Raw genomic sequence first — 18,378 nt, forward strand, 5'->3', positions numbered from 1 at the left:
ACAGTTATAACATAGGGTGACACAGAACTAGCTCCAATTCATCAATGTAATGTAGGCATGTATTCCGAATATAGTCATACGTGCTTATGGAAAATAACTTGCATGACATCTTTTGTCCTACCCTCCCGTGGCAGCGGGGTCCTATTGGAAACTAAGGGATATTAAGGCCTCCTTTTAATAGAGTACCGGACCAAAGCATTAACACATAGTGAATACATGAACTCCTCAAACTACGGTCATCACCGGGTGTAACGACCCGAATCTGATAAGATTCGATGTCTCTGTGCTTATCGTGCTAGTCCCTGGATCGACTCGCTAGCACACACAGTACATATAATATCAAATAACAAGTGCATCATTTACTATAACGTATGACCCAGAATTCATAAAGTATTACAAACGAAATAGCACATAGCTAGCTTTATTCAATAACAACAACGGAAATGTAGCATAATAAACGATGAGTCCATCAATGCCCACTAGAGAACATGTTGAGTGAAGACTCGCGACCCTACTGTATCTCACTGATCATCTAAAAATCCTGCAACATGATAAGTTGCAACCACAAAGGGTCAATACGTTGAATGTATTGGCAAATCACACAATATGATATAGCAAACCTACATCCACAAGTAAAGTATGACAAACAAAACACTCAAGTTAATTTGGAGAAGAAAGTCTTCACCTACCTCCACTAAATGAACTCATAACCGTCTCTAATATATTCGCCCAAGATAAACCCAAAGATTCTAAGTAACACGACAAGAACTTCAGAAGTATCTCAAGTGCGCTCTGTGAGTGGCGCATTCTCTAGGAACAATAGAGCGCTCTGCCAATGACTCATTCACCTGATTTAAGTTCCAAAAACTATACCTCGCCTCAAGTGTGCCCTGTCAATGGCGCATTCTCTAGGGACAATAGAGCGCTCTGCCAGTGACACATTCACCTGGTTAATAATCCCGAGCCTACGGCTATAAACACTCACCACTTTCATGGATCACTCGACACATGACCGCCTCTATCATAGCAAGTTGATCACACCATCACATACGACAATCAACAACAAAACATGGTAACACGGAATACACATATCAAGCGATACATATAGCATAGCATAAAACCACACGCGCATAACAGAATATAGGATAAGCAAAACCAAAAGTGCAAACTTGCCTTGAAAGGTGTTGAAGTACTCTAACGCTTAATTATGATCCGCTTCACACTCGGGACAATCTATACGATTAACGAATCCACCGATAAATAAACTGTACTCACATAACGCCACAATAAAGTAAACAACAATGAATTCAAATAAAAACTTAAATAACAGAACATATCAGTAGGTATAAATTATCTACATGCTAGTAGGATCACGATGCAAAAAGAATCAACTAATTTGGATCAACGGATTGAAAGATACGACCTCCGGAAGGTTAAATACAAATTTGAGAAAATTCAAATTTAAACGGTTCGAAAATGTGGAATTTTGATTCTAAGGTATTCTCCTGGTCTCTACGAGTACACAGGAAAAAGAATCGATGAATTTGGATATATGGATCTCAAGATATACCTAAATGAACATTTGATATGAAATCTAAAAACAAAAATTGTGCCAAAACAGCTTTCCTGGAAGAACTGCTGCGGCTGCTGTGGATGTGCCACGTGGCAAGGTGTGAGTGGCCGTAGGTTGTTTGCTGCTAGTCTTAAGCAAAGAACGGTCGCTATTTAGAGGAAAACGGCTCGGCTTTAAGAAAAAAAATAGATCTAATCTTGGCCCTCGGAGAGAGATCGGACGGTGCGTGTTGACTCACCGGAGAACAGAGCAAGGTGGTCACCGGACTTGAGGAAGATGACGGCGCGAGCGGCTCGAGGTTGTTGCCGGCAGCCGTTCCGGTGGCCCTTGGAGTCAGTGAAGGGGGTGGAGAGGTACCGATCGACGAGGAGGTCGAGGTGGTCCTGGTGATCGTCGGGGACGGTGGGTTGAAGCAGGTCGAAGCGGGGCGTCCGTTGTTGGTGGCGGCGGTGATCTTCGGGTTGGGGTTGCGGGCGTCGTCCTGGTGCTCCCCTGCGTGCTTTAGAAGGTAAGGGACGGAGAGGAGACCAAGGGGAAGAGGACAGAGGGGAGGAGAGGTGCAGAGACCCTCTGACGGCGGCGAAACAGACCGGCGACAGGAGCTTCGGGCGGCGGACTGCGGCGAGATCGGGGCGGCTCTGTAGGGCACAGTAGATCACGATTTTCGCAAAAATCGGACGAGTTAGATGTGGGGGACATTTATATGAGGGTCGGAGTGCGCGACGAGCAAGGGTTGAGCCGAAACGAAGCAGATTTGGTTCGGGATTGGGTGTCCAGGAAGAACACGGATGAGGAAAGGGATGACGTGTGGGTCAGAGTGGTCAGCGGCAGAGAGAAGAGAAAGGAAAAACAGACAAGCTGTGGGTGTGGGCTGCGCGCTAAGCCGAAATGGACCGGCAGTTGGGCTGGCGCTGCGCTGCTGCTGTTGCTTGCGCGCGCGAGCTGCTGGCCTAGCTGGCTCTCTTTTCTTTTCTTTTTAAAACCAAAACCACAGCAGTTAAAAACTAAAATAAAAACAACATAATAAAACCTAAAAAAAGTATATAAATACACAGTAAAAATAACACTACTGAAATAAATTACAGGAACTCTAGTTCCTACTCTAATGCTAATTTTGGAAATTCATTTTATGCAAAAGGCCACTCAAACAGCAATAACACACTACAATCAGATATTCTGGAGATTATTAAAAATACCAAAACACAACAGATGAACTGGAAATAATGTTCTGGACATTTTGAACATTTTTAAAATAGGGGAGAATTCATGTTCTCTCCACTCCAATAATTTGCCTTAAGTTGCAATAATGATTTGAATATTCAGAAAATTTATATATGCATAGAAATCATGATGAAAAATAATGATCCTATTAACATTCCAAATCTGAAAATTTGGGATGTTACACCGGGAGTGGTCCCGATTATTGTCACTTCGGGGTTGCCGGATCGTAACACATAGTAGGTGACTATTGACTTGCAAGATAGGATCAAGAACTCACATATATTCATGAAAACATAATAGGTTCAGATCTGCAATCATGGCACTCGGGCCCTAGCGATAAGCATTAAGCATAGCAAAGTCATAGTAACATCAATCTCAGAACATAATGGATACTAGGGATCAAACCCTAACAAAACTAACTCGATTACATGATAAATCTCATCCAACCCATCACCGTCCAGCAAGCCTACGATGGAATTACTCACGCACGGCAGTGAGCATCATGAAATTGGTGATGGAGGAAGGTTGATGATGACGATGGCGACGGATTCCCCTCTCCGGAGCCCAGAACGGACTCCAGATCAGCCCTCCTGAGAGAGTTTAGGGCTTAGCGGTGGCTCCGTATCGTAAAACGCGATGAATCCTTCTCTCCGTTTTTTTCTCCCCGAACGTGAATATATAGAGTTGAAGTTGAGGTCGGTGGAGCACCAGGGGGCCCATGAGGCAGGGGGCGCGCCCAGGGGGGCAGGCGCGCCTCTCACCCTCGTGGACAGGGTGTGGGCCCCCTGGTCTTGATTCTTTCGCCAGTATTTTTTATAAATTCCAAAAATATTCTCCGTGAAGTTTCAAGTCATTCCGAGAACTTTTATTTATGCACAAAAATAACACCATGGCAATTCTGCTGAAAACAGCGTTAGTCCGGGTTAGTTCCATTCAAATCATGCAAGTTAGAGTCCAAAACAAGGGCAAAAGTGTTTGGAGAAGTAGATACGATGGAGACGTATCAGGCTCCATGCCACCCTCACGAACGCATCAGAGCGCAGCCACCCCGAGGCCAACTCCAGTCGCCCCGATGCCACCCGGCGGCCGGATCCGCAACAGCGCCTGCCGGCGATGAAGCGGAGACATCGCCTCGGGAGATCAGCGTCGACCTACTCTTCTTTGGGACCCTGGCCGGCGGCTTCTTCGGGGGGTGCCCTTGGACGTCGTGATGACCCCAGCGGGGTGCGGCGACTCCCTCACCGGATGCTCGTCGGCATCGTCTTCGTCAGGGAGGGTGCGGAGGAGATCAACTAGGCACGAAGGAGAAGTCTCCCCCGCTCCCTCCCGGGCCGCCTCCGAGTCCGACCCATCCTCCTGGTCGGACTCGCCGGAGGACAACACCACCGGGGCTCCAGTGGGCGCCAGCGGCACGAGCCCGCGCTCATTCAAGATGGGCATGGCGGTGGCGATCTTCGCCCCATCCGAGTAGTGGTATAGTGGAAGATGAGTATCTGGCGGATACCCCTAGTCCTCCCCGACTAGGAGGCAGAGGGCCCTGTCCAGCTCCTCGTTGGACAAGGCGTCCGGGCACAGGCGGAGGTCGCCTCCCTCGTCTGTGAGCTTCCACAAGGGGTGTGAGCGCGCCTGGAGCGGAGCCAGGCGCTGCGCCCAAAACTCCTTGACAATCATGGCCCCCGTCAGCTTCTCCGCCTTTGGGTCTTCAGGCTTCAGGTCGGCCACCATCCTCCCCAACATCTGCTCCGCCCGGGGGTCGGTGAGCTTCGGCGCTGTTCCATCCCTCATGAGGCGCTGGCATCTCCGTCGGCAGCGCCAGCCGTGGGTAGGAGCTCCTGGCATCCATGAGGACCCACTTGTTCCTGAAGCCCTCCACCTTCTTCCCGGCTCTTGAGATTGCGTTGCTTCCATTAGCCGCGACGAAGTTGGCGCACCCCGAGCACTGGCCCTCCTTGTTCTGGAGGTAGAAGAAATGGCGAAGCAGCGCCATAGACGACATCACCCCCATGAAAGCCTCACAGTAAAAAGCAAAGATCGACAGGAGGAGGACAGAGTTGGGGTGAACATGGAGGGCATGGAGATTGTAATGGCGGAGGACGGCAAAGAAGAAGTCAGAGAAAGGGGGGACCAGCCCCGCGAAGACACTGTGCATGAAGAAGGGGTAGAAGGTACTGCCCGAGGCCTCCGGTTTGGCGGAGCCGGCCCGAAGCGTGGTCTCTCCCCCCTCATTGCTGCCGCCCGCCGTCATCAGGAGCACGGCGGCGAGGTTCTTCTCCAAGACCGTGGGCGCGCTAAGGGCAGGCTCGAACCAGGAGGGCGACCGCACGACATTCGCCTTGTCGGTGGCCATCGGCTGCTGCCGCGGGGAAGGGTTTCGATGGATCTGGAGTCTCTTTGGGAAAGAAGGAGAAGGGGATCTAGAGCAAGACGAACGAAGGGTAATGAAGGCTCTGTAGCGTGTGCCAGCCCCTTTTGTCATATGAGAATGGTTGCCGAGGCAGCATGGGGAAGTGAAGGTGCCCACGTCCCATCAATCGCCACGCGTCGACCGAGGCCGCGGGTGATTGGGGCCTGCGGCACTCCGCACTTGCCATTTGGCTTCGCCTCGAAGCCAAGTTCGAGCGCGCCTAGGGCCCGGGGGCTACTGTCGGCATCCTAGGAACGGGGTGCCCAGACTTGCCTGCCTGCGGCCCGTGGCGTGGCTCCATCAACGGCCCGGTACGGCCCAGCTTCAGCGGCAACAACTCAAGACCCTCGCAAGGGGCCAAGCCTCGCGAGGCAGACGACACCAAGACCTCCTTGGGGGCAGCCTCACTAGGCTGGCTCCCGAGGAGTGGACATATCAATGCAAGGTGCACCTCGCGAGGTTCACATGACGTGAGCCATGACGACCAAGGCCAGGTGGGCGCCAGCGGGCGTAGTGTACCAGTTTCCTCTTTGGTGCTAAGGAGGCAAGCGCAGGCGCGGAGTCCCGAGGAATCAAGCAAAGGTTTCCATTCCGGTGCAACGAGACCAAGACCACCAGAACGGCAGGACGGAGTGTGAGTGCATCTAGTGCCCCTTAGTGATTTTGGTGTATTGAAGACTTATAGGTTAAGGGACTAATGCGTTTGTGAGTGCACACAGATCTATAAGTCTATGAGGAGTTTGATAATTACAGTGAAATTCGACCCCTAAAAATGTAGTTCTCCGACTAAAGACTTTGGATTTCTGAAGACTTTCTGAAGACTTTGAAAGTGAAGAAATTAGTGTGACCTTGAAGAATTGGTATTCATTTGAGGAATATGAAGCGTGAAGATTTTGTTTTCGTAGTTTCATTTTCTCTTTCTTGAGTCATAGGAAACACCGTACTGTTAAAGGGGGTCGAGGAAATACTAAGGAAAAATTTCCATGTGATGCTCAACTCAAAATCCTACACCTACCAATCCCTTCGAGTGAAGCCTTTGGAAATCTCATACAGTTCAGTCATATTCTTCAGTGACAGAGACGGAGTTCTTCTGGTCTCTGAGGAATTTGTTCTGACTGAGGAGTTAGGAATTCGCCAGTGCGGATTGCCTACACAGTGAGGAACATGATAGCCCTGAGGAATTTGAACCTCAAATTTTCGACCGTTGTTGTGCTATGCGCCAGCTATCCCAAAATATCTACCCACCTAACGGTCATATCATTGAAGGGCATTTATGTCTTATCATGCGGGCTGCTCCCTAGGCTATAAATAGCTGCCCCCTACAACCACTAGCTGGTTGGCTGCTCCAAGAGAAACTGACACTTGTCATTTGAGAGCGTCCCATCCTCCGAGGACTTTGAGCGAAAATCATCAAGTGAGGAAAAACCCAAACCCAAACACGTACAAACCCAAAGTGATTGAGCATCACTGAAGAGATTGATCCTGTGTGGATCCGACGCTTATTACCTTTGAAGACTGTGCTTCTTCCAGACGGTTAGGCGTCATGGTCTAGAGCATCCAAGAGGAAATTATGGATCGCCGAGTGACCGAGTTTGTGAAGGTTCGGAAGTCACCTGAAGACTTACCACGAGTGATTGGACGAGGTCTGTGTGACCTTAGTTCAAGAAGAATACGGTGAGGACTGTGTGTCCGGGACTGGGTGTCCTCAGGTTTAAATACCTAGCCGCTCCAACCAAATGTACAACTGAGACAGCAGTTGGAACTAGTCTACCAAGTCATTGTCTTCACCAAGCTTACTGGTTCTATTTCCTCAACTCTTTCATTTCCTCATTCCTGTGTTGTGCAATTGTTCATATCTGTGTTTGAAGACTTTGACTGAAGACTTTCTCAATTTCCTCAGTTCGATTTCCTCAGTCTGTTTGTCTTCATCCTGTGTTATCCTGTGTTTACGCTTTCTGTACTCTGTGCTTGTTTTCATTTCATCATGATGACTATGCTTGTGCTATGCTATGCATACTTCTGAGTACTTATTCCGCTGCAAGTAGTTCTTCGCTAAGGAATTTCCTCACCCACAAATTCCTCAGTGAAGAATTTATAAAGATTGCCTATTCACCCCCTCTAGTCAGTATAACGCACTTTCAATTGGTATCAGAGCAAGGTACTCCCTTGTTCTATGTGATTTTGGTTTAACCGCCTGGAGTTTTAGTTATGTCGACCACAGGTATGAAGAAAGTGACATGTCTCATATTTGACGATCATGATTATCCCAAGTGGAAGGCCATGATGAAGAACCGCCTCATGGCGATGAACAGCGAACTGTGGACCGTCACTGAGATTGGTCTTACCGATCTGTGCAAGACGGCGGAAGCTGATGACATTCGCAAGTACACTCTTCTCAACCTCACGGCGAAGGGCGTCATCTGCTCCTGTCTGTCTCAAAATCAGTTCAGGAATGTTATGCATCTCGATCATGCGAAGCTTATCTAGGACCGTCTCTCTGATGTCTATGAAGGTCATCGAACCCGTCTCGATCCTTGGTTTGAGGACTTCAAGGAATCTCTCAAATCAATGACATTCGAACCAGAATCATCATCCTCCTCACCATGCCTTATGGCAGATGGTGAAAAGGTAACTGAATGCTATCTGTCTGAATCTAGTGATGATGAATCTGATGATGAATTAGGACCCAGTTATGTCAAGCTTGTTTCCCTTGCCGCTAAACAACAAAGAGCTTTGGAAAAGGTTCAAAACATGCTTAGTAAGAGCAATGATATGTTGGGTGAAGAAATGGATCAGTCAAAAGCTTTGGCTGAAAGTCTTCAGAAACTTCAGACTAGGTATGACAACCTTCAAGGTCATCATAACACTCTCTTATCTGATCATGAGAAGCTTTCTTATGAATTTCTTCAAAGAAAGCAAGATCTTGAGAAGCTAAGAGTGAGTTATGAAGATCTTCAGAAGGAGCGCGATTCATTACTTGCTCAACAAATCAGCGCTGCTCAGGAAGAATTTGTTCCTCCATGTTTGAAATGCATTGAACGTGAATCTGCTAATTCTTCACCTGAATGTTCAAATGCTTCTAATGCTACAAATTCTTCAACTGTCTCTGCTATCACTAATTCCTCATCTGAGGACACTGCTAGTATCACTAACGATGCAGGGCTGAAGGAATTGTACATGAAAGGCATGTACAAAAGCCTCAAAGGGCATCAGACTCTTTGTGATGTGCTTAAAAAGCAGATCCTCAACAGGAACCCTAGGAAAGAGGGTATTGCCTTTGAGAGGAAACTCAATGCTGATGGTACATATTGGAAGCCTGAGCAGTACCCCAAAACCTCATGGGTTGCTACAAAGGGACCTCCAGTTGATCCATCTAATTTATCTGGCTTTACATGTGAATCTCCTCATTCTTCTGATGAGTCATTTGACTCCAACTATAAACTGTTCAAAAATCAGAATGGTGAAGCATTTGCTAGATATGTTGGCACTAACTGCAGGAACGGTTCTCCTATGAAGAAAATCTGGGTTCCCAAAAGATGCCTTGAAAGTCTTCAGGTGAATGTCCTCATGACACCACCTGTGAGGAATAGGAACCCCAGATCAAATTCCTCATACGGACCAAATTCCTCACATGGATCAAATTCCTCAAGAGGATCAAAGTCCTCATATGAACATCATCGTGCTAACAACTCTGTTTCGCAGGGAAGAGCCAAGGGCTATGAATATGAGCATTATTCTTGTAATCATTATGTTCACAAGTCCTCAAAGAATTTCTCTGCTTATTCATATGCTTACCCTAACTCCTCTTATGTGAAACGAAATGGATTGGCTTCTATGCCACCTTTCTCTTATGGAGCTCGCAGAGTGATGAACTCTTTGCCACCCCTTCAGATGTGGGTGGTGAAGAAAAATAACTAATCTCTTCTGCAGGGTCAGGTCTCCAGACGTACTTGAACGTCTGAAGAATTTGCTGGAGACCTGAAGTTTGCCTGAAAGGACGCAGGCTAATCATGAAGAAATGAACCTTCATTTCTCACGTCCACATACTGCTTTATCTGTTCTATTGCTTGATGAAATTGATCTGATGAATTGATGTCATATTCTTCACTGATGAAGTATATGAAGTTTGTAAGCTACACTAATTCATCTGCAGGATGATCAACCCAAAGCCACTGAGTGGGTCCTCGATAGTGGATGTACAAATCACATGACTGGTGACAAGAATCTATTGATTGATGCTCCCTTATCACCATCGCATCTGAAGCATATCATCTTCGCTGACAAAGGCAAAAGTCAGGTATTGGGTCTAGGTAAGGTTGCGATCACAAAGGATCGACACATGGACAAAGTCATGCTTGTCGAGTCCTTAGGATACAACCTCATGTCTGTCTCAATGCTTTGTGATCTTGATATGGTAGTTGTATTTGGCAAGTATCGTTGTGTTGTGGTTATGGAAGCTGACAATTCCAAAGTCTTCGAAGGCTTTAGGAGAGGAGACTTGTATATTGTTGATTTCTCTACAGGACCGCAACCAGCCGTGTGCCTACTTGCAAAAGCTTTAGAAGGATGGCTATGGCATCGACGACTTGGTCATGCAGGCATGAGGAATTTGCACACGCTTGCGAAGAAGAAGCATGTCATCGGCATTGAGAATGTCAAATTCCTCAAGGATCACCTATGTGGAGCTTGTGAAGCTGGAAAGATGACCAAGGCTAAGCATCCAACGAAGACTATCATGACCACTACTCGACCATTCGAATTGCTTCACATGGACCTCTTTGGTCCAAACCATTACTCAGCTATCACAAATGACACATCTCTCTATGGGCTTGTTATTGTTGATGATTACTCTCGTTACACATGGGTACACATTGTTACTTACAAACATGAAGTGCAGGAAGTCTTCAAACGATTTTCCTCGAGGGCTTCAACCAACTTTGGTGTGAAGATCAAGCACATCAGAAGTGACAATGGAACTGAGTTCAAGAATTCTGGTCTTGATGACTATCTTGATGAACTTGGTATTACTCATGAGTTATCTGCTCCTTACACTCCTCAGCAAAATGGCGTCGTGGAGCGCAAGAATAGAACTCTTGTTGAGATGGCTCGCACTATGCTTGATGAGTACATGACGCCTCGTCACTTCTGGATTGAGGCAATTTATATTGCGTGCCACATCATCAACAGGGTATATCTTCACAAATTCTTCAAGAAGACTGCCTATGAACTCCTCACTGACAAAAAACCCAATGTGAGTTATTTCAAAGTCTTCAGTGCTAAATGTTGGATTAGAGATCCTCATCACAATGCTAAATTTGCACCGAAAGCACATGAAGGTTTTATGCTTGGTTACGGAAAGGACTCGCACACCTACAGAGTCTTCAACACCGTTCTTCACAAGGTTGTTGAAACTGTAGATGTGCGGTTCGATGAAACTAATGGCTCACAAAGAGAGCACCTACCCTCTGTGATTGATGAACCAGCACCTGAGGAAACTATCAAGTTCAAGGCTACTGAGGACGTCATTCCTACCGAAGAATCTGCTAAAGAATTCATTCCAGAACATGAAGAACGTCGAGCTAATGCACCTAAAGAAATTGCTGAAGAAAATGCTGATCAAATTCCTCGACGATAACCTACTCATCCTCGCGTTGCAAAAGAAGTGCAAGTTGAGAAGATCATCGATGACATTGAAGCACCAGGTCCTCTCACACGCTCAAAAGCTTCACATTTATCTAACTTTTGTGGGCACTATGCTTTTGTATCTATCTCAGAGCCCACTAAGGTAAATGAAGCATTTCTGGAGCCTGAGTGGATTCAGGCCATGCAAGAAGAATTACATCAGTTCAAGCTCAACAATGTTTGGGAACTGGTCAATCGTCCAGATCCTCGCAAACACAATATCATTGGCACAAAGTGGATCTACCACAACAAGCAAGATGAAAATGGCCTTGTGGTGAGGAATAAGGCATGGCTAGTAGCTCAAGGCTACACACAGGTCGAAGGAATTGATTTCGATGAAACTTTTGCACCTGTTGCTAGACTTGAAGCTATTCGCATATTACTTGCTTATGCTAACCATCATGATATCACCTTATATCAAATGGATGTGAAAAGTGCATTCCTCAATGGTAAGCTTGAGGAAGAAGTATATGTTGCTCAACCCCCAGGTTTTGAAGATCCTAAGCATCCTGACAAAGTCTTCAGACTAAATAAGGCCCTCTATGGCCTCAAGCAGGCCCCTCGGGCGTGGTATGATACTTTGAAGGAATTCCTCATGAAGAAAGGCTTCAAACCCGGTTCACTCGACCCTACTCTTTCACTAAATCATATGATGATGAATTGTTTGTATGCCAAATATATGTTGATGACATCATCTTTGGCTGTACTGACCAACATTATAGTGATGAATTTGCCTATATGATGAGTGAAGAATATCAAATGTCTATGATGGGAGAGTTGAAATTCTTCTTAGGTCTTCAAATTCGTCAACAACGCAATGGCATATTCATATCTCAGGAGAAATACCTCAAGGATGTACTGAGGAAATTCGGCATGCAAGATTGCAAAGGCGTCAAAATTCCTATGCCCACTAATGGCCATCTATGCACTGATGAAAATGGTATTGACTTTGATCAAAAGGTATACCGCTCCATGATTGGTTCTTTATTGTACTTATGTGCATCTAGGCCAGATATTATGCTTAGTGTTTGCATGTGTGCCCGATTTCAAGCTACACAGAAGGAATCACACCATAAGACTGTGAAGCATATTCTTTGATATCTAGCTCACAAACCAACACTAGGATTATGGTACCCCAAGGGCTCGGCTTTTGATCTCGTTGGATATTCTGACTCTGACTATGCTGGTGATCGTGTGGATCACAAGTCAACATCTGGTACATGTCATTTCCTCGGACGATCTTTGGTCTGTTGGTCCTCGAAGAAACAGAACTGCGTATCACTGTCTACTGCTGAAGCTGAGTACATTGCTGCTGGTTCTTGCTGTGCTCAATTGCTGTGGATGAAGCAAACCCTCAAGGACTACGGCGTCAACGTGAAGAATGTGCCTCTCTTCTGTGACAATGAGAGTGCCATCAAGATTGCTCACAACCCAGTTCAGCACTCGAAAACAAAGCACATTCAGATTCGTCATCATTTTCTTCGCGATCATGTGTTGAAGGGCGACATTTCTATTGAGCATGTGAAGACTGAAGAACACTAGCCGATATCTTCACAAAGCCCTTGGATGAGAAGAGATTTAGCAAGTTGCGGTGTGAGCTAAATATCCTAGAATCTTCGAATGTTCTTTGAAAAGGACACTCATCCTAACACTTATGCAAAATTGATGACTTAGATGTGCAACACATGAAGAAACGTTTTTCTTCAATCAATGAAGAATAACACTCTAAGTGTGAAGAAATTAATGAAGAATTTGATTCTCAGAACCCTACGACAATTGTACGCGGTGTCTGAAATCATCATTCTTATACGGTGGGTCACGCCACCACAAAATTTGAAAATCTTCAAATTGAGTTTTTCCTCAGTTTTGAAATTCCTCAGTTGTTCATATTCTTCAACTTTGCAAAATCTTCACTGTTCCGTCGTTTCTCTTCATTGGCTATATATATATGAGTTTATGTCCTCTACAGCATTCACTTATTGCTATTTCTTCAAGTTGCTATTTTCTGCTAAGTGAATGTGATCGGACCCTTCCCCCTCTATGCTATACTCAACCCAATCTATTCACAAATTCTTCATGTGCGTTCTATTTGAAACTCGTTCAAAATTTTCACTGTGTCCTAGTCAGCTGAAGAATTTGCGAACGGAACTTTTAACTTATCTTATCCAAATTTTCGGCTTTGCCGCTCAAACCGTTCCGCTTCCCACGATATACTTATCTATTCACCCACGATCTAACACGATCTACACCTCTCAGTACATGGGTGACACATGTCATGCGAATGAGAACGGTCAGGGGCACGTTCGTCCAATTTCTTCGGGCGAACCGTGTTTCACCGTGGCTATAAATACCCCCTCTCCCCTTCCTCACTTCTTTTACTCCGCTCGACCTCTCTCCAAGCTCAAGCTTCTCAAACCCTAGCGCCGCCGCTACATCATCGTCGCCCATGAGGAAGAGCTTCACTGCCTCGACCTCGTCGCCGCCGTACTCACGCCGGCCACGGAAATCTTCACTCCGCCGCCGCCATAGCCGTATTCCTCCGCCAAGTTAGGGCGTGGAAGATCTGCACAGACGAGCTTCACTTCTCGACATCCCAGTTCATCGTGTTCTTCGTTCAGGCGTTCCTTGAAGAAAATTTGCATACTTCTTCAGAGAGTTCAATTGTTCAAATTCCTCAACTAAAGAAAATGACTAATGAAAAGAGGCCACAGAAAGGAGGAAAGAAGCCTGAGGTCAATACCGCCTTTGAAATCCCTGAGGACATTTATGCTGGATACTGCACACCCCCTGAGGAAGATAAAAATCAGCGCAAGGTGCGCATTCAGAGGATAGGAAGGAGATGGGCAAAAGAGTCGAGGGAGTACAGGTATGTGACTCCAAAATACATGAAGAAATTCGCTATTACTCCTCCATGCTCAAGACCTCCATTGGCACCTGCCAAGAGGCAGATCCCACTAGCATCAAGCGCAGTGAGGATTTTCCTGAAGAATGGGCCAAGCGCCAAGCCAAGTTGGCCAAACAGGCAAAAGATGCAGTGAAGAAATTCAACAAAGATTCCATTGCTGCTGCTGCTGAGGCCTCTGTACGGCCGAAGAAATCCATGGCAAAGAAGCCTGCGCACAAGCCAAGTGCCTCTTCGTCAATGCCCTCACGGCCAATTTCCTCAGCTCAGCCCTCACGGCCAATTCCTCAAGCCGCTCCTGCTCCTCCAAAGTCCTCAGCTGCTCCGACAAAATCTTCAGCACCTGTGCATCTTGCCACGTGCCAAAGGACTATAGAAATCTCTATTGCCTCAGGAGCTTCAGCTAGTTCCTCAGCTGCACCAAAGTCTTCAACAGGACCCTCTCTGCTGAAGAAAAAGACAACTGCTGGACGAGGCTCTCGCCCAAGTCCTCAGAAGAAGCAGGTCGCCTTCCAAGTACCGTCTGATGAAGACGAAGCTGATGATGAAGAACTTGCTGAAATCATCAGAGACAGGCAAGTCAGGGCCGCTAGAGCCAAGGGCACAGAAGTGCCACTACTTTTGGATCCAAAGCTGATCCTCGACTATATTGATCTCTGGCACAAGGACCCAAACACTCCTATGCCTGATTTCAAGTTGACACCTAGCCAAAGTCACATGCTGACCCATTTCATCAGTGAAGAAAAATGGAAATATGAGAAGGCCAGGCAACTCAAGAAAGCACAGTACAGGAAGGAGAAGTTCCTGAAGAACAACGTTGTCTCTATGACAACTGATGAACTTGTAAAGCTCCAGTCTGAAATCAAAGTCCTCAGCGATGATTTCAACGCTTACTATGCTGATTGGAAAGGAGCCAAGGTCAGGTTCGTCAATCTGACGAAGACACTCACTTCAAGTGCCGCTGCCCCTGTGCATATTGAAGTCACTCCGGCTGAAGCATCTGCTCAGCAAACTGAAGAACATGCCAGCACCGCTGATGACAATCAGGCTGCTGAAGATAATGTGAGTTCTAGGGCACCCACTAGCGGGGCGCCTGAAGAAAATGAAGAGGTCAGGGCAACTGCATCAGTTGTGCCTGAAGAAACTGCACCAAATTCCTCTGCTCCACCTGCGCCTACTCCAACTCCAATCCTTCCATCTGCATCTGATGTGAAGAAGACCAAGGCTGCAGAGCGTGCAGCTGTGAAGAAAAGGAAAGCATTAGCTTCTTCAGATTCTTCTGCTCCGAAGAAAATGAAGCCTATGACCAGCTCTTTTGCAAACCCGATTGATGATGTTCCAAACTCAACCATGCCATCAAAGGACCTTGTTCCTTTTGGTGAAGAATATGTGATCCCTAGCGGATCTGATGAAGAAACTCCTTCTGCTGCTACGTCATAGCAGATGGATGAAGAAATTGAAGTGGATTGAATCCCTTCAACCCAGTTGTTTCCTCGCCTGTGCCTCAGTTTACTGCTGAAGAGGCCGGCGTTGAAGAAATTGAAGATGAAGATGTGGACATTGGCTGTACCACACCTGTGATGAATGATGACTTTTGGGAAAGTCAGCACCCCAATTCTCCACTCTTCGCTCCACTGCAGCAAATTCCTCAGTCCCTAGTCACTACAGTTCAAATGGGATCTGGTGAAGCTCATGAAGACATTCCAGCCGCTAGTGCTGAAGAAACTGAAAATGAAGAATTCAAGAACCAGGCTGCCACTAAAGAGGAACTAGAAATTCCTCAGCCTGAAGAACCTGAGATTGTGATTCCTGAGGTTGTGATGCAACTCACTGACACTCATCTGCCCAAACCAAAGGATCCTTTCTCCAGGAAGCAAAAATTCAAGACTGATGCCTTCTTTGGCGAGCATGTATTCTTCACTGATTACAACCCTTATGACTCTGCTCGCATAAGGAAGAGGTGTTTCTGGACTGCCAGCCAGGCAAATTTCTATTCCTCAGTGCTGTTCGACAAAGACAAAGTCTTCGATCATGAGCACATTCCTCACGTGGACATGGAATCTCTGCCATGCTTCGGGCCAGTCCTCAGTGTTATTCACGACGCTGGACTGTTAAATTTCTGCACTGACATCTGTGATTGGAATGAAGAACTTATTCTTCAATTCTATGCAACGCTGCACATCACCGGAAATTCTGAAGATGTGAATTCATGGGTGCTGGACTGGACGTCTGAAAACACTCACTACAAGGCACCAGCTACTGAATTGCTTCGTGCCTTACCTCTCAGTCCGCCCCTTGAAGGTGCTTGTTGCGTCTACAATGAACCTGAGCTAACCGATCACTACATGCAAGTGCTGATGAAGCCTTTGAAGCCAGGTCAGACCTCAAGAACAAAATTCCTTGTGAAGGAATTGTTGTATGTGCCTCGGACTGTCTATCGCATTCTGACGAAGACATTGAGTCCAATCAAGGGCCACGACTCAAATGAAGAAGAAGTCGTTGTCATCATGAAGAATCTGCTTTTCAATATTATTCATGGCATTCCCATCAACTTCCATGATTTCTTCATGAGGACTCTAGCTAATGTCGCCATGTCACCATTTGAGTTGAAGCCTTATGCACCTTGGATTATGAGATTCATCAGGACAAGGTCTTCACTCAACTATAAAGCTGATACACTGAACCATTGCAGCTACTTGCCCCCAATTGAAGTCCTCAAACGGACATTTTCCTCAGCTGATGAAAAGAGCAAGGCTACTGCTGTAATTGATGAAGGCATTCGTCCATTGGATGGACAATTTCGCAAGGCTGCATCCTACTCCACCAATGATGACTCTGCCACCCATGACTCTGCCGCCAACGCACCCAAGCAAAATCCTCAAGGCACAGCACCCAGGGTGATGACTGACCGTGAGCTTCTCCTCAGTCTTCACCAGAAGGTTGATCGCAATCATAAATGGGTCAAGCGTCAGTTTGGTTCAATTCTTCACAACATGACTGCTACCCACAATGCAGTGAAGAAAAACCACTACTACCTTCATGAAATCCTCAACCGCAGCTGGGCTGTTCTGTCTCAAGTCTATAGTGAATAAGATCTGAAGACAATGGGTCTCAAGGACGATGTTGACTGGGCTGCACCTCCTCCGAAGAAGTACAATAAGTTCAAGGTTCCTTCCTTGGTGGCCAGCTCCTATTCTTCATCATGTGACACTGATGAAAATGAAGATTTGGACGACACAGCGGCAGGCCCCACTCCAACAACCGACCCCAACAACGTTGACGCTCCTTCATCACCTTGATATTCTTCAGGGGCGTTAGTCCTCATTTTTGACCCTTTTGGTCATTTGATGACAAAGGCGGAGAAATTTGAGTTAGTCTTCAAACGGGTCTATCTTAAATGGGCGTTTTTTTAAGTTGCAACTCTCGTTCTTTTGAAGACTTTGCTGGATCGAGTTGTAAACTTAAACTCTATGGTGACCTGATACTTCTGTTGTTTCTTCTGCATTCCTCGTTAATGTTATTGCACGCATGCTGAATTACATCAGTCACCATATTTCATCATGCATTTGAAATTCTTCATATATTATGTCAAATGCGTGTATGAATTACAAGATATAGGGGGAGATCTCCATGATTCAACTCTTCAAGTGTGCATTGCTTCAAAAGAAAATTCCTCACTATGCACATATTCAGGGGGAGTTCTTCTATATCTTGCAATCAAATTCCTCAATATTAGTATTTACACTTCATATGTTTATCCCCATTGAAAACTTAACCTATATTGTCATCAATCACCAAAAAGGGGGAGATTGTAAGTGCATCTAGTGCCCTTAGTGATTTTGGTGTATTGAAGACTTATAGGTTAAGGGACTAATGCGTTTGTGAGTGTACACAGATCTATAAGTCTATGAGGAGTTTGATAATTACAGTGAAACTCGACCCCTAAAAATGAAGTTCTTCGACTGAAGACTTTGGATTTCTGAAGACTTTCTGAAGACTTTGAAAGTGAAGAAATTAGTGTGACCTTGAAGAATTGGTATTCATTTGAGGAATATGAAGCGTGAAGACTTTTGTTTTCGTAGTTTCATTTTCTCTTTCTTGAGTCATAGGAAACACCGTACTGTTAAAGGGGGTCGAGGAAATACTAAGGAAAAATTTCCATGTGATGCTCAACTCAAAATCCTACACCTACCAATCCCTTCGAGTGAAGCCATTGGAAATTTCATACAGTTCAGTCATATTCTTCAGTGACAGAGACGGAGTTCTTCTGGTCTCTGAGGAATTTGTTCTGACTGAGGAGTTAGGAATTCGCCAGTGCGGATTGCCTACACAGTGAGGAACATGATAGCCCTGAGGAATTTGAACCTCAAATTTCTGACCGTTGCTGTGCTATGCGCCAACTGTCCCAAAATATCTACCCACCTAACGGTCATATCATTGAAGGGCATTTATGTCTTATCATGTGGGCTGCTCCCTAGGCTATAAATAGCCGCCCCCTACAACCACTAGCTGGTTGGCTGCTCCGAGAGAAACTGACACTTGTCATTTGAGAGCGTCCCATCCTCCGAGGACTTTGAGCAAAAATCATCAAGTGAG

The 18,378-nt window shown here is 46.0% G+C and overlaps 1 long non-coding RNA gene across 3 annotated transcripts; it reads right to left on the minus strand.

Annotated features, from left to right (window-relative positions):
• Positions 1 to 254: 254 nt before the first annotated feature.
• Positions 255 to 2,372, minus strand: LOC123141585 (uncharacterized). Of its 3 annotated transcripts, none has more exons than XR_006470359.1 (3): positions 2,141 to 2,372; positions 1,812 to 2,065; positions 255 to 541 (listed from the first exon to the last, which is right to left on the minus strand). It is a non-coding gene; the product is annotated as an uncharacterized lncRNA (long non-coding RNA). The 3 variants fall into 3 exon arrangements; XR_006470358.1 differs by lacking the exon at positions 255 to 541 and adding an exon at positions 560 to 1,233 and having other exon boundaries at positions 1,812 to 2,054; XR_006470357.1 differs by lacking the exon at positions 255 to 541 and adding an exon at positions 560 to 1,233.
• Positions 2,373 to 18,378: the final 16,006 nt, after the last annotated feature.

This window comes from Triticum aestivum, chromosome 6D (assembly GCF_018294505.1).
Source record: "Triticum aestivum cultivar Chinese Spring chromosome 6D, IWGSC CS RefSeq v2.1, whole genome shotgun sequence".
Classification (NCBI taxonomy): domain Eukaryota; kingdom Viridiplantae; phylum Streptophyta; class Magnoliopsida; order Poales; family Poaceae; genus Triticum; species Triticum aestivum.